Source organism: Poecilia mexicana, unplaced genomic scaffold (assembly GCF_051168715.1).
Source record: "Poecilia mexicana isolate PSO_F unplaced genomic scaffold, ASM5116871v1 scaffold_12, whole genome shotgun sequence".
Taxonomy (NCBI): Eukaryota; Metazoa; Chordata; class Actinopteri; order Cyprinodontiformes; family Poeciliidae; genus Poecilia; species Poecilia mexicana.
Window position 1 is genome coordinate 28,486,583 of NW_028263381.1, and position 14,289 is coordinate 28,500,871.

Sequence of the window (14,289 nt, forward strand, 5' to 3'; positions counted from 1 at the left end):
ATAACAATTTGCTCACCTTGTATCCTTGATAAATTTTAACCAATTTAAGAGAATCATTTTTTCAAGGGTAATACCACTAAAGAGAGAAATTTTATGAATGATACTCTGATGTCCCGCTTTCCTGAAGGCCGCACAGAGCTGCGCTACAGCTGAGAGAAACAGAAAACAACGGTCAATATAGCTACAATTCCTTGTCAGTTTTAATGTTTCAGACCACAGTTTTTTTTGCAAATTGTTCAAAGTTTAAACTGGTATTATTTTGGATCTTTGGTGTAAACTTTACCTTCAAGCAAGCACCCCCCAAAAGAATGTCTCAGCGCCCCTATTTGTAAATATTGCCGCCAGCGCTCCACATCATCCTCTCAACGTCCCTTGGGGGGCGGTGCAGCCCCCGTTGAGAAATGCCGGACTAGCTGAATCGCAGCAGAGGGAATTGCCTTATCGTTCTAGAATTTAATTTTATTACATTTAAATGTGTATTTTTCAATAAAATTATTTTGCTCAGTATACACCTAGTCGTATCAAAACACATTTGAACAGTCAAATATACGGTGGCCCTGAGGTGCAAAACACTACAAAATTAACGAAGCACGATTACAAATACAAAAACACTTCAACATTACGGAAAACACAACAACATTTAGGAAAACACAACACATTAAGAAAACGGAAAAGGTAGGTCCCAGTGGGAGACATATGAGTTCGCTGATTGGACTACGGCTCGTTTTACTTTTGAACCGGAAGTTATTCTGGCGTGCTCAGTTTGAGTGAGAAGCAAAGCGGGAATACCGTATCATATGTCTCCCACTGGGACCTACCTTTTCCGTTTTCTTAATGTGTTGTGTTTTTCTTAATGTGTTGTGTTTTCCTAAATGTTGTTGTGTTTTCCGTAATGTTGAAGTGTTTTTGTATTTGTAATTGTGCTTCGTTAATGTTGTAGTGTTTTGCACCTCAGGGCCACCGTACAAATATCTTCTGCAATGACAATGGACAGCAAAATACCGAAACTGACGTTAGGTATTTAAAAATGTATAGCTTGTCGTATTAGCAGTATAAATGCCAGAATAACGATAGTCCCACCATTTTGAATTTTGCCATTATGATGCAGAGCCGCAAGTTGATGAAGAAACCCGTACTGTTCCAATCGTCACCTGCACATCCGAACCCTTATGTGAATTTTGACTGAGTACACACTTCATACAGGGATGTAGGGTGTATTATTGAGCCTGGGCCAAAGCCTTAGTATTGTCAATGTTCAGAGGGTGGGGCAGTGAACCACAAGATAAGGCTTCTGCATGTTGGTGTTCCCACTAAAGCCTGAATAAACCCAGTTTGGGTTGTCTTGGCCCTGTGGGGTTTTCCCTGACTGGCTTGTAATGTGGGACTCACCTACCAGTCTGGGATAAACACATTCTTCTGTCTCTTCTCTGGGCCTTTCCCCCTTTGCAAAGAAACTTTCCAAAGACATCTGATCCATTTCTTACTCATTTTGCTGCTTGTGGGCTCAGTGTTGGCGTGCAAGTAACCGAGAGAATCCAGTTAAAGGATTTTCAAAATAAAAGATGCTCCAGACTCAAATAATACATAAAACGGAAATATTTAATTATTTCTTGCGCGGCCCGGTACCAATTGGTCCATGGACCGGTACCGATCCGCGGCTCGGGGGTTGGGGACCACTGCTCTAGAGGTCTAAAAATCAACATTTGTATTACTGAGTAAGAGCAAGTACATATGGCACACAGTGCAAAAACTAAAATTAATAAATTCTAATGTAATACATTATGTAATGTGTTTTTTCCTTAAAAGCATGCACTGGAAACCCAGAAGCTCTAGCAATCCACAATACAGGTTCTGACCACTTACTGGACCAAATTTCATTCCAAAAAAATGAAGCACAGACATTTTGGAAAGGTATTAGTTGACAAAATTCCAGGCAAACATTCCAAATGTGCCACTTTTGGAGATTTTGGCACCATGTGTGCGATAATAAATTTCTCTCTTTTTTTGTTTTTTTTTTGTTTTTTTTACCCCAACTTATGTCTTCCTATAAATATTCTTTACCATTAATAACAATGGTTTTGAAACTATGTAAGAGTGAAGTGCTACTAAAATGCACAGTCCAGGGCGCTCTGGTTATTCTCATTGAGCATTGAGTTGGAAAGCCAAACCTACAGGGCAGATTTTCTGCAGCCCATTGGTTGATTTGGGTGAATGACACATCTAATAGTCAATAGAATCAGGGGAGATGACAAAATCCGAAAGCATCATCATTCACCAATCACAACAAGCAAAAATGCATTTGCGTAAATGGAAAGCTGCTGCTGCCACAGTTGCGCGCTAAAGTGAAGGAAGTCTTTATAGGCGGTATCCATGGAGACAGAAAAGTTGAAAATAGTGAGGAATCACATCAGTGTGACACAAGGACAATGGATTACAAGACCTGGGTGGAAATATTTACTCTACCATGGATTATGAAGATGACACAGCAAAAGTAGAACTGAATTTATGTTTTTAGCTTTGTGAAATTAGCTGTGTTTTTTTTTTATTTTATTTTTTTATCTTCTTTGGCTGCTGGTTCAGTGAGTTTTGCACATAGCATGTTGATTCTGGTATTGTTGGAAACAGCAGAGCTTGGGCTTCAATCTGATTGGTAGTTTGTGTGGGTAGGATAGTGTTGAGATAAGATCTGGCAGCTTATCCTGCTCTCTCTCATCCTTACTGATAACTTTGCCTGTGAGTTATTGTTAAAGTCACAGTTTTTATAGTTATATTTACATTATTGACATCATAACTGGATTACTTCAAACCTAAGGACTGGGGGATTTTCTTATGTTTATTTTAACCTTTCTTTTGTTCACCTCCAAGTTGAACCAAGGCAAAATGCCTCTGTCCGACCCCACGGACATTAGCAGTATTATACAACGACTTCAGTCTATAGAAATGAAGATTCAACGGCTGGAGGTGAACTTTGAGATCAACACTACCTGTGGGGAAATGAAACAGCTCTTCCTCAAATCAACGGAGAGTTTCGTACGCCCCACACCAAGCAGCTCATATTGGAACGCTCAGGGTGCCAAGCCGAAACATGTTAGTCCCATGAGACGACTAACAGGGAGAACCCCTCACCTGGATGAGTCACCGTGGCCGGCTCTGATCCAAAACCCACCTTCAACTTCAACACCGACCCTGCTCTCAAGAACAAAGCGACCAGCCCAAGCCTCAAAACATTCTGACTCCGTGGGAATCCCACTGAAAAACAGATTTTCTGCACTTCAGCCTCTGAGTGAAACCTCGCCATCAAATATCAACAATGAGGCTAGACAAACACATCCACCCCCCAAAGCTCCAAAGGACAAAGCGACCACCAGGAAAACGAAAGGTATGCCAAAAGTGCTTATTGTTGGAGATGAGGCAGTAAATGGAATCAGTCACGTTTGTAATCCCAAGAAAACAAGTGGTTTCTTTTCTTGGTGACACTGTATCTGATTTACTCTCTCTAACCACTGATCAGCCAAATATTGAGACTTTAGTCGTGTATGTTGGAACCAACAATCTGGCAAAGCAAAAATCTGAGATTCTGAAAAAGGACTTTAATAATCTTCTGAACACTATGGGAACATTAAAAATTAAGTTATTTTTTAGTGGTCCAATTCCATCACCTCAATGGGGAGACGAAAAGCACTCCAGGCTGGATATGAAACAAATGGCTGATTAAAGCCTGCTCTGCCAGCTCAGGGACCTTCATCAAAAACTTCTGGATCTATTGGCAGTGCTTTCACCTCTTTGGAAGAGGTGAATGCAATCCTAATAAACATGGGATAAAGCTACTCGTTGCAAACCTTTTTCATTTTACCAACAAGGACAACAATGTGATCATCGCTTCAGAAGAACAGGCTCAAGAATGTCTGAGTAGGATGGAACCCTCCGTGTTGATACACGGAGGGTTCCATCCTACTCAGACAGAGCAAACTATTCCAAAACAAGCTGATAAAACATCGACTGGAGACAGAGCAACTGGTTCCCCTCCGCCTCCCCCCCTCCCTCTCTGCTCCTCCACTCATTCACTGCATTCACAAGATATCTATGAAGAAATGTCTTCTGGACCAGAGTTTCTCAAATTTACAGATGGAATGGATCAACAGGTTCGTCTCGGCACTTCTCTCCTCAGTGCTCACATAGCAAACCTCACTTCATTTAAGCCACCTGCCTCTGACTTCCCAGAGGCAAGCTATGGAGCTAAAACTGTCTCATAATTCACAAATGCACAGACTAAGATCCACAAATGCACAGGACGAGATTCACACTTACGAGCTCCTTCTTGCCTGTGTGAATTTTGAGACTCCCCTGTCGTCTCAAAATTCAGTGTTTTTTTTTTTTTTAATAAATGATCTATCTGATTGGGTGATCAGGAACCAACAAGATAGCTTCCTTATTTCAGCCTATCATATGAATGGATCCCCACGCTGGGGTAAACTATTTTTCAGCCAATCACATTAACCCATTCCAGCAGCGCTGTAGCCATGACGAAGCACCAGTTTAGACCTCAGCCTGGCTTCTGGCACTTACAGAGGAGCGGTAAGTGAAATATCTATCTAATGCAAGGGTCTCAAACTCTAATTACCCGGGGGCGCTGGGGGCACAGTCTGGGTGAGGCTGGGCCGCATAAAGTATTCCACAAAAAACATTTTAAAAATATCCTCAAATGTCATCAACATTTAATTATTTCTCCAATACATGAACTGTATGGAGGACCAAAACCGACATAATAAGAAATAAAAGCATAAATATATATTTAGTTTTTCATTTTCCTTACACATAAGTTTCCGTCAAGTAATGTATATATTTTATGATTATATATTTTTTTATTTTGCTTCGTCTTTTTTTGCTTCTCCCTTTTCTGGGTATGCACCTCTTCTAATCAGCTTTCGTGTGCCAACCTGTTATTTCCGACTAATACTGCTGTTGTTGACTGCCTTTTTGTCTTCATTTAGAATGCTGTGGAATTCGGTAATCCAGGAGGTGTCTGAGTGAGTACCTGAACATCTTACGAAAGAAAAAATGTCTTCCAACGTATGGGAGCACTAGGGGTTGAACCAATTAGTCGACTAGTCGACTAGTCGACTCTAGGACGTCTCGCGAGTTTTTACATTTCATGTCGACTAGTCGCAGTCATGTGATTGCCGGTGGTGACAGCCTGTGCTGATCTGACAGCACAGTATACGTCACAAGACACAAGAAAAATAAGTTAATACATTAGTTTAAATGATATGTAGATGGATGCATATTTGTGGTTTTACAGTGTTTTTAAAAGGAGATGGAGTTGCAGCTGCAGTCGACTACAAAACACGAGCCGTCTAAAACTCGCCCCCTTCCCGCTAAGGATGTCACTTAGCCGTCTCGCGAGTGTCTTTGTCACGACATCTAACTAATACATTATGATGTTATGTTGCTGATCAAATAAAGATCTGTGGTAATGACAGCTGCTGATTAAATAAAAGCCTGTAGTTGGTAATGACAGTGTATACTTGTCTGACATATATATAGCCGTGAGTTCGTGCTAAGAATGACACTTTGTGCTTAGAAGTGTCATCAGATCAGCTGTCAGAAGTGTATGACACTGACAGCAGATCTGACAGAACAGTGACTACAAAATGGCGTCTTCAAAACAGATCGAGGACAAGCCCGCATCTTGTCAAACAGGTAGAAATTCGTCAACAGTGTGGAAATATTTCACTAAAGATGACTCTTCTGGTTTAACTACCGTAACATGCAAAATTTGCAAAGCTGTGCTGAAGTACAACAAAAGTACGACTGCGATGCACAGTCATTTGAAAAGGCATCCGATCCGTAATGCTAGCTCCTGAACAACCGGCTCGATCCAGTCAGTTGTCAGTAACTTCATTCATGAAACGCCCAGCTGTGACAGGACACCGGCGGCAGCAAATCACAAATTTGCTTGTGAATTTCATTGTCAAAGACATGAGACCACTAGCTGCTGTCCACGGAGAAGGATTTAGAGATTTGCTACAGTTTTTCGAACCTAGCTATGACGTTCCGTCTTACAACACTCTGTGGAGCGCTATTAAACACCAGTATGACAACCTCCGTGAAAGAATCAATAAAGAAATGAAAGATCAGAGTGTGTCACTGACAACAGATCTGTGGACATCTTCCACTATGGAGCCGTATATTACAACAACAGCTCATTACATCACTGAGTCATGGGAGCTGAAAGCCCCATGACTCAGTGATGTCAGTGATGTCATACTCCAGACTCCATGTCTGGAGTATGTCTTTCTCCTATGCCCGAAAGACATACCGCTTCCAACAACGCCGATCGTCTGTCTAGCATAATCCATGAATGGGGAATAAATGTGTTTTGCACTGTCCATGATAATGCAAGCAACATGAATCTAGCCATGGAGCTCTGCAAAATTTTTCCTAACGATCTGGGTTGGACTGGCACACTCTCCAGCTGGCAATAAAAGCTGGATTAATTTTACCTGATGTTGTGAAAGCTGTAGATGCGGCACGGAGAGTTGTCAGCCACTTTCGTCATTTATCAGTAGCAGCCTGCGCTCTGAAGAAACGGCAGGAACAACTCGGAATTAAATTCAACAAACTCCAGACTGACTGTCCAGTTCGTTGGAATTCCACTGTCGTCATGCTCCAGCGGCTGTTCGAGCAGAGGATTGCGGTGCAGTCTGTACTTGGTGATGAAAACGTCACCAAGCCAAATGTCCAGAAGTCACTTGCAATGAGAGCATCACAGTGGGAGGTAATAGAACAGCTGATCCCGGTACTTCAACCACTGGCAAAGGCTACTGAAGTGATGTGCGGAGAGTTACATGTTGGGCTCTCCTTCATCTACCCGGTGATTTTCAACATGATCAGCACCACTCTGCGAGTTGAAGCATCTGATCTGGGAGTTTTGCGCTCATTTAAAAACACCGTCCGCAAACAGCTGGAAACACGCTTTCAGCTGCATTCCGACAATCTGACGGAGTCTATCCCTCTCATTGCCTGCATGTTAGATCCTCGCTTTAAACATCTACACTACATCTCGCAGAGCCAGAGAGAGGCCGCACAGAGTCACCTGAGCAGCCTGCTGCGCGACTTGGGAGAGTCGTCTGGAGCAACAGGTGGGTCCAATGGATTTTAATGTATTGTAAACGGTTCAGCATTTAGGTTGAACCCAGATAGCACAGAATCATTGAAACAACATTGAATCAATGTCAGCCAGAAACATTGAATCAACGTTGAACGCTGACATTGAAACAACATTGAAAGTGGTCGGTGACTTGTATGTTGAATCAACGTTAGGGTTTCAACCATAACTGACATTATATCAATGTTGATTCAACCATCATCTGTATGTCAACTTGTATGCATATTTGTGTTGATAGTACATTGAATCAGTTATGAATCAATGTTGATTCTACATTATATCAATGTTGAGTCAACCATCATCTGAACGTGGATCTGCATCCGGATTTCGGTTGATTCTACATTGAATCAATGTTGATTCAACACTCATTTGACTGTGGATCTGCATGCAGATTTGTGTTGATTCTACATTGAATCAATGTTGATTCAACACTCATTTGACTGTGGATCTGCATGCAGATTTGTGTTGATTCTACATTGAATAAGTTAGGAATCAATGGTGATTCAACCATCATCTGAACGTGGATCTGCATGCAGATTTGTGTTGATTCTACCTTGAATCAATGTTGATTCAACACTCATTTGACTGTGGATCTGCATGCATATTTGTGTTGATTCTACATTGAATCAATGTTGATTCAACACTCATTTGACTGTGGATCTGCATGCAGATTTGTGTTGATTCTACATTGAATAAGTTAGGAATCAATGGTGATTCAACCATCATCTGAACGTGGATCTGCATGCATATTTGTGTTGATTCTACATTGAATCAATGTTGATTCAACACTCATTTGACTATGGATCTGCATGCATATCTGTGTTGATTCTACATTGAATCAGTTAGGAATCAACGTTCATTCAACCATCAGCTGAACGTGGATCTGCATGCAGATTTGTGTTAATTCTACATTGAATCAATGTTGATTCAACACTCATTTGACTGTGGATGTACATGCAGATTTGGGTTGTTTTTATATTGAATGAAAGCTAAGGATTTATGTACATTTTACGTCTGATAGGTCTACATCATAACATGCCACTAAAAGTTTCTTCACTGGTGTTAAACACTGTATTATTGGCAGATGATGCGTAAACTGTGTACAAAAGTTTATAAATGACAACATGGGTTTGATTTAACATTTTATTTAAGAAAAGAGGGACAGATCTTTAAACATATTTGATTCCTTTTTGACTGTCAAAACAACAGTATGTTGTCCACAGAAGAACAGAGTCCATGAAGTTAAGCTTTGTACTGTATGAAGTAGGGAAACAGTACAAGTTGTGGTAACCCCAGTTTGACTCTGGTTGGCGTCACTTTGATTCCTTGCGATGTCTTCCTCTCATTCTGGCGCATAATGAAGCCACTTCTTGACAATTTTGCTGCAGTCCTCAAGAGTCAGCTTTCGGTCAAACTGCAGAGCAACAGCTGAAAAAAATAAAAGTGAGGAAGGTGCCAGTTAGAAATATGATAAACATTTGAAAAGTTCTGAAACACAATGAAAGATTAAACAGTGTACTGGTTACAGGTCTGAGAACAAATACAAACCATATAGTTCCCCATGTACACTCACTGTTAAATTAATATCTTAATCTTTCATTAATATTTATCTTAATGTTTACATATACAACTGCATTTACCCATCAAGCTGCAGTATAGTGTAGGATTTATGATATTGATATTAAATCAATATTTAAAATAAAGGGCTGTTTATCAGAAAACCTAACAATAAAACTCAGGGAGGATCAGGTTTATTTAACACACCAGAGACAAATAAATCGAACAAAAGGTGATTTATAGTGTAGTTGGAAAAATGATAATTTATACAGAATAAACTTCGATCAAATAGCTGGTTCAATCTTCCAACTACAAATATTTCCAAATAAGTTGATTAAATTCCTTAAAAAGTGTCTATATGCTAATAAAGATCCCACACAAGTAACAATAGTCCAGTTCAATTTAACCAGGTACCAATCCAAGGATCAACAGACTGAATCAGTCATTAGCAGGTTTAGTTCAGTGTTTCACCTGCCTTACATGTTAAATGTTTCCCTTCTGCCTCACCTGGATTGAATCTGTGGATGATTAACAACCTTCTGCACTTCTTGATGGCTGCAGACGGTCATGTAATCATCCAACTCAGCTGTTCTGGTACAGAGGCTCATTTAAGCACGTCCCTAAGCACATCATAATAAAAAGTTAAAAACAAGTGATTACTATCACAACAATTTAAAGCCCACCTGGACCAGCCAGCCTTACACTTCCTTCTCCACCACATGTTCTCCCAGACCAAACAATAGGCCCCGCCCTATTTTAAAACTCAAATCCCACAAAATCTCGCAGGATTTCATACTTAGGCCTGGAGTGGTGGGTAGGATGAAAATAATACAAAAGGAGACATGACCTCAATTATTAAAAATATCCATTTTGCCCCAAAATAACCAGGATTACTATGGGCACAAAACAATGCCCTTATTTTTCAATAAACACATTTAAGATCAAAGTAATATTGAAAAACTTACCATAAAAGTGCTCAGCGGAGAATTCAATTCAGAAGCCGGTAGCAAACAAGCCAGCAGCAAAGTGGCTTTTTGGTTGGGACAAACCACAAGTGTAAAATTGGGGAGGTGGACTGTACAACTCCTAGTACAGACTTGTAGATGTTTTTGTGTCAACACATTATGCACAGTCAGTAATGCTATTTACAGACAAGTAAGAAAATGTACAGAAAGGAATCACAACCCACTGTTCTCAACATGTAGTGCTTAATTTGAAACATGATTAACCCCCACCTAGTAATAAAATGTTCTGACCCAGAGCTCAAGGAGGGGGAGGGAAGAAGGGATGAGAGGGGGTAAAGAGGAGAAGGTTGGGAGGAGCGGCTGGGTGGGGGAGGTTTGGGAGGGAGTAGGGGGAGATGAGGAGGTGATGAGGGATCCAACAAACTGCTCAGATTGCACACAATGGTAAATCAACATTGAATTATAGTCAGAATGGTTGATTTTTGGTTGAGGTCAACAACTGATGGTTGATCAACCATCAAACAACCATCCACCTCCAGCCAAGTAACCAATGTTGAAACTGTCATTGAGTCAATGTTGTTTTGTGGTTGAAATCTAATGAATGAAATGCTAATGTCTGATCAACGACTGACCAATGTTGAATCAATGTTGAATCAATGTCAGCTCTTTTGCCACACCCCTTCCCCTCCTCTCCTCCTCATCAGAGCTCTGGGTCAGAGCATTTTATTAGTGAGTGGGGGGTATTACTTTCTAAATTAACCTCTGTAAAGGATAGTGGGTGAAGATTCATTTCTGTACATTTTCTTTCTTTTTCATAAAAAAGTCCTACTGACCATTTGTGTGTGATATATTGACACAAAAACATCTACAACTTACTACAAGGAGTGGAGCGGTCCACCCCCGCCATTTACATGAGTGGGGGTGGCGGGTGGAGGGAAGGGGGTTGGGCGTTTGAATGGCAGGCGGTGGTGAGGGGTGCAAAAAACACCTGAACACTTTGATTACTAGTTTTTCCCCAAACCTTATCCTCAAGGCAAACTGACCTGCATGCTTTCAGTTCAGCAAAACCTTGTTAATCAAATGTTAATTAAAATCATGTGTGCTGAATTAGGGAAATGGCTAAAACTTGCAGGGCAGTGTGCCTGGTGCCAGTGCTGAAAAACACTGGATTCGATGTGGCATTTCAATCAATGAATGTTAATTGGCTAGAATTGAATGGTTGTTTGATGGTTGATCCAGCTTCTGTCGTTGACCTGAACCATACATGCAGCCTTTGTGATCATAATTCAACATTAAATTAACATCGTGTGCTATCTGGGTAGTTCTTCCCCAAACCTTGACGTCAATCAAACTGACCTGCGTTTTTTTAGTTCAGCAAAACCCCGTTAATCAGACTTCAATTAATATCATGTGTGTTGAATTAGGGAAATGCCTAAAACTTGTAGGGCCTGGAGGACCAGTGCTGAAACACACTGGATTCGACGTTGGCATTTCATTTATTTGATGTCAACCACAAAACAACATTGATTCAATGACACAGTTTCAACGTTAGTTAATTGGCTAGAATTGAATGGTTGTTTTATAGTTGATCCACCATCAGTTGTCGACCTCAACCAAACATGCAACCTTTGTGATGATAATTCAACATTGAATTAACATATTTTCCAACAAGCCAACAGCAAAGCAGCTGTGTGTTTGGGACATCCCACTCATGTAAACGGTGGGGGTGGACCCCTCCACTCCTTGTAGTAAGTTGTAGATGTTTTTGTGTCAATATATCACACACACACAGTCAGTGAGAATTGTTATGAACAAGTAAGAAAATGTACAGAAAGGAATCACCACCCACTATCCTCTGCAGTGGTTAATTTAAATGTGATAACCCCCGCTCAGTAATAAAATGCTCTGACCCAGAGCGCTGATGAGGAGGAGAGGAGGGGAAGGGGAGCGGCAATACATCTGACATTGATTCAATATTGATCAGATGTTGATCCGACATCAGCATTTCAGTCATTAGATTTCAACCACAAAACAACATTGATTCAATGACACAGTTTCAACATCGGTTACTTGGCTAGAGGTGGATGGTTGTTTGATGGTTGATCCACCGTCATTTGTCGTCTTCAACCAAAAATCAACCATTAATCAGACTTCGGCATTTCAGTGATCAGATTTCAACCACAAAACAACGTTGATTCAATGTCACAGTTTCAACGGTTTGATTGGATGGTTGTTTGATGGTTGATCCACCGTCATTTGTCGACTTCAACCAAAAATCAACGATTCTAACTATTTTTCAACGTTGATTTAACATCATGTGCTATCTGGGAACAGTTTACGATAACTTTAGTCTATAATGTCCAAATGAAGTCAAAATGTATGAACTTAGCGTTATTTATTTTATTTATAGGTGTAGGAGAGGAAGGGGAGGAGGTGGAGGACGTGCCCGATCAGAGCGAGCCGGTGACCGGGAAAAAAGTCAGACGTGAAGAAGATTTTTTGCAACTTTTTGGGCCACATTACCAGAGTTACAGGGGATCAGCAGCACACAGCACCACTGCTGCCGAAGAAATCCTTGATTTTTTTTCGCTACCGCAGATCCCCACCATGGCGAACCCGCTGCAGTGGTGGGCCAGCAACCAGAGTAGATTTCCCCGTCTGGCAAACCTCAGCAGAAAATATTTAGCTGTTCCGGCAACTAGCACTCCCAGCGAGAGGATTTTCTCTCGCTGGGAATACCATTACGAGAAAGCGGGCAAGCCTTCATCCGGCTCATGTTGATGCCCTTGTTTTCCTACATGTCAACCAAGAAAAAACCCCAACAACTCTTAGCGAAGAGAATATTGACAGCGAGTGAACTTTATTTACCCCTCCCCCCGCGCCACCTCTTTTTATTGTTTTTACATGCCATCTAAAAGATGTGCGTTTCCATTTGAATGTTGGTTTCCCAGCAACTTATTTATCATAAACTATCCCGATGTTTTGTTGTTTCACTTGTTGCTGTTCTGTGTAAATGCCGTATTTTTCCGTGAAAACGGGTAATAAAGCCTGTACGTTACTCCAAAGCTTTGCGTCTTGCGTTGCTATGACGTCACAACGACTCGACATCGACTCGACTTTTATCATGTTGACGTTGACTAGAAAATATCTTAAATCGTTCAATCTGCTGAGTCAGCAGAGCTTCCTGCCGCGCATCGGGCGGAGGAGAAGCAGGTGGTTTCGTTGAATTCAGCTGTAACCAAACGGGATCCGTTCATAACAAGTTTGGCTTGTGATGTTCCAAAAGCACCATGTAGTCAGTGTGATAATTTGACTCCTATAGTAACTATCCAGAGATCATCAGCATCAGCCGGTGTTTAGAAAAAAAAAGTCAGACCCGACTTTGTGCAACAAACTTTTTAACAGGTCTGTTAATTATTACATAATTAACAGACCTATTCTACCTCACATTCAGTGCTGACCTTACTAAACACCGGACTTTACAACAAATGCGTTGCGTGATAGATATCTAACTTATGGGTCCACTCACTGTACTTACAGCCGACGTAGCGAAATAACTTCTAATGTCTGTCCTTTTCTTTTTTTGGTGGCGACATGGTCTCAGAGACTCAGAAGGAGACGCGTGTGCCCAGCTAGCCGCCGCCTTTTGCAGCTAATCAAAGAACGTCCGACGATTCAACTGACTCCCCTCCCCCCACGCCCCCGACAGCACCGTTCCGACACGGTCTCGGAGGCTCATAATAAATGTCAAACTAAGAAGCTTCCGTTCCGCGCACCGCCTGTTGCTGCTAATCAAAGATCGTAGATCCACGTTCTTTGAGCCAATATGGCAAAAATTGGTCGGGACTTTTTCATATCCCGTGAATATTGGTCGGGACATGTCCCTACCGTCCCTACCCAAACCTACGCCCATGCTATGACGTCACCGCGACTAGTCGACATCGACTCGACTATTATCATGATGTAGTCGACCTTAAAAAATATGTAGTCGTTCAACCCCTAGGGAGCACATGCTACTAGTTCCATTAGCACCGAGAACGAGCTAGCGTCGGAGAACATAAATGGAAGGGTGTCAGTGTAAACTGAACGCTGGAGCAACCTTGAAGACGAAAGTTTCCCTCCTCTACCGCTTACCACTCGCCTGCTCAAAAAACTGATAGAAAGTCTGAAAAGTTAATGGTGAAATCATCATAGAAACCCTTTCCAAGCTTATCAACGAGAGAGCTGATGGTCTGGAATTGAAGTTGGGGTGTTACGTCAATCTGCGTTTCCCCATCAGATATGGTTCCCCCTGCGTCTTCTTGCTGCTCCGCCCCGCCCACGTTGCAAAATACGCGCGTGCTCGTTATGAGCACCGAGAAAGCACGCGCTTGTTCAGTGCGCTTGTCTGGGAAACTACGGATACAGTGAAAGCTTAAAAAACATGTTTCGGCAAAGTTGTCACTTTCTTCACGTTTTGAAACTAATAGTAATAATACTAATAATAATAATAATAATAAATACTTATATATGTCACATACATATTTTTTATATATATGTGTGTATGTTTATATATATATATATATATATATATATATATATATATATATATATATATAT

The 14,289-nt window shown here is 41.2% G+C and overlaps 1 long non-coding RNA gene across 2 annotated transcripts; it reads right to left on the minus strand.

Moving 5' to 3' along the window:
- Window positions 1-4,893: 4,893 nt before the first annotated feature.
- On the minus strand, window positions 4,894-14,070 carry LOC148156317 (uncharacterized). Of its 2 annotated transcripts, XR_015764945.1 has the most exons (3): window positions 9,691-14,070; window positions 9,233-9,345; window positions 4,894-8,596 (listed from the first exon to the last, which is right to left on the minus strand). It is a non-coding gene; the product is annotated as an uncharacterized LOC148156317 (long non-coding RNA). The 2 variants fall into 2 exon arrangements; XR_015764944.1 differs by lacking the exon at window positions 9,691-14,070 and having other exon boundaries at window positions 9,233-9,680.
- Window positions 14,071-14,289: the final 219 nt, after the last annotated feature.